Source organism: Delphinapterus leucas, chromosome 17 (assembly GCF_059928025.1).
Source record: "Delphinapterus leucas isolate spDelLeu-1000000601 "Yukka" chromosome 17, BTC_Dleu_Yukka2, whole genome shotgun sequence".
Lineage (NCBI taxonomy): Eukaryota > Metazoa > Chordata > Mammalia > Artiodactyla > Monodontidae > Delphinapterus > Delphinapterus leucas.
The window spans coordinates 69728373-69730916 of NC_143145.1; the positions used below are offsets into that span (position 1 = coordinate 69728373).

At 55.9% G+C, this 2544-nt stretch overlaps 1 pseudogene; it reads left to right on the forward strand.

The window, feature by feature from the left end:
* The first annotated feature begins 676 nt into the window (after positions 1-676).
* Positions 677-2210, forward strand: LOC111185626 (serine hydroxymethyltransferase, mitochondrial pseudogene; annotated as a pseudogene).
* The last annotated feature ends 334 nt before the right edge of the window (positions 2211-2544 follow it).

Consider the following 2544-nt stretch of genomic DNA (forward strand, 5'->3'; position numbering starts at 1 on the left):
AGAGGAGCCCGGGCTCTAGCCTGACTGCAAGAGAGAGCAGTTGCAAGAGAGAGCGTTGCAAGAGAGAGCAGCTCACACTCTGCCCTACCGCTACCTGGCTGGGTGCCCTACGGCCAACGATTGGATCTGTCTGAGGCTTTGTTTCATCACCTGCGAAATGGAGATGTATGAGTCAGGGTTCCCCAGACAACTCTCTCGCTCTATCTAGATCTACAAATATATCATATACATATATATGTATGTATATACATACATACATGTATATATACCCCTGACTGGGGCAAGGGAGGAGGTACAGACTAGCTGAGGCACAGAACGACACCTCGTCTTCAGTCTTCCTTCGCCTTGAGTCCTGGGTCAAGGTAAAACTCGAAGAGGGCAGTGTTCTCCAGAGGATTGCCCACTGGCTCCAGCGGGAAACTGAGTCGGGGGCAAAAGCTTCTGACCCTGGGGCTACAGACGAGAAATGGAACTGAAGAAGAGCGGGGGAAAAAAACTACAATCCCCAAAAGACCATAAAGCGTCCACCTTACTCATGCGTAGAGCCCGCCCAATTCAGTGGTTGCCCGGCAGCTCTTTTCGCGCATGCGCTCTCCGACCAGTCTTCTTCCAACCCCTTGTGTTCCCCGGCCGGGGTTGGTACCCGGACCTCCTGTGACCTTCATCTCGGGTTGTGATGTTGCCCTTCTCTTCGCTCTGGGCGACTCGGCCTCTGCAGAGATGTGGTCACCTGGTCAGGATGGCCATAAGGTGCCAGCACAGCGAGGCGGCCCAGACCCAGACTGAAGAAGCAACCAAGGGCTGGTCAGGCCAGGAGAGTCTATCAGACAGTGACCCTGAGATATGGGAGCTGCTATGGAGAGAGAAGGACAGGCAGTGTCGCGGCCTGGAAGCTCACTGCTCCAGAGAACTTCCGCAGCCAAGCTGCGCTGGAGGCCCTGGGGTCCTGTCTGAACAGCAAGTACTCGGAAGGTTATCCTGGCAAGAGGTACTATGGAGGAGCAGAGGCAGTGGATGAAATCGAGCTGCTGTGTCAGCGCCGGGCCTTGGAGGCCTTTGACCTGGATCCTGCTCAGTGGGGAGTCAATGTCCAGCCCTACTCGGGGTCCCCAGCCAACCTGGCTGCCTACACAGCCCTTCTGCAGCCTCATGACCAAATCATGGGGGGATCCCGTGCCCGATGGGGTCCATCTCACCCATGGCTACATGTCTGATGTCAAGCGGATCTCAGCTACATCCATCTTCTTCAAGTCTATGTCCTATAAGCTGCATCCCAAAACCAGCCTCACTGACTATGACCAGCCGGCACTCGCTGCTCGGCTCTTCCGACCCTGACTCATCAGAGCTGGTACCGGTGCCTATGCCCGCCTCATCGACTATGCCCGCGTGAGAGAGGTGTGTGATGAGGTCAAGGCGCACCTGCTGGCGGACGTGGCCCACATCAGTGGCCTGGTGGCTGCCAAGGTGATCCCCTCACCTTTCAAGCATGTGGACGTTGTCACCACTACCACTCACAAGACCCTTCGAGGGGCCAGGTCAGGACTCCTCTTCTGCCGGAAGGGGGTGCGGGCTGTGGACCCCAAGACTGGCCAGGATATCCTTCCACGTTTGAGGACCGAATCAACTTTGCTGTGTTCCCATCCCTGCAGGGGGGCCTCCAGAACCATGCCATTGCTGCAGTGTCTGTGGCCCTAAAGCAGGCCTGCACCCGTTCCGGGAGCGCTCCCTGCAGGTTCTGAAGAATGCTTGGGCCATGGCTGATGCCCTGCTAGAGCGAGGCTACTCGCTGGTGTCTGGTGGCACTGACAACCACCTAGTGCTGGTAGCCCTGCGGCCCAAGGGCCTGGATGGAGCTCGAGCTGAACGGGTGTTGTAACTCGTTTCCATCACGGCCAGCAAGAACACCTGTCCTGGAGATCGAAGTGCCACCACACCTGGGGGCCTGCGGCTGGGTGCCCCAGCCTTGACTTCTAGATAGTTCCGTGAAGAGGACTTCCGGAAAGTTGTGGGCTTTACAGATGAAGGTGTCAAATCGGCTTGGAGGTAAAGAGCAAGACCGCCAAACTCCAGGATTTCAAATCCTTCCCGCTCAAAGGCCCAGAAACAAGTCATTGGCTGGCTGACCTCAGGCAATGGGTGGAGCAGTTTGCCAGGGCCTTCCCCATGCCTGTGCACTGAAGGCACCTAAGAAATGAAGCTCACAGACTGACGTTTATTCCTCTTCCCCCTACCTGGACAAGTTGGGTGTTGGGGGTAACTGCCTATCTTCCAATTTTTTGCTGGGGGAGGGGAAGGCCGCCCACTTAGGGGCAAAGGCAGGTGTAGTTCCCCTTCCCAGAATTTGTAGCTGAGAAAGTTGCTTCTTGTCACAACACTTAGAAGGAAGAGGCTTGGGGCTTTCTGCCCTAATCTCTCTCATTGTCTCAGTGTTATAGACTCCCTGCCCTCTCTTGGGGAGGGGGGAGTTCCCCTTGTGAGCCAGAGGAAGGAGTGGGTAGGCACCCTTCTTTCATTTTTATCTAATAAAATGCTAACCTGCAAAAA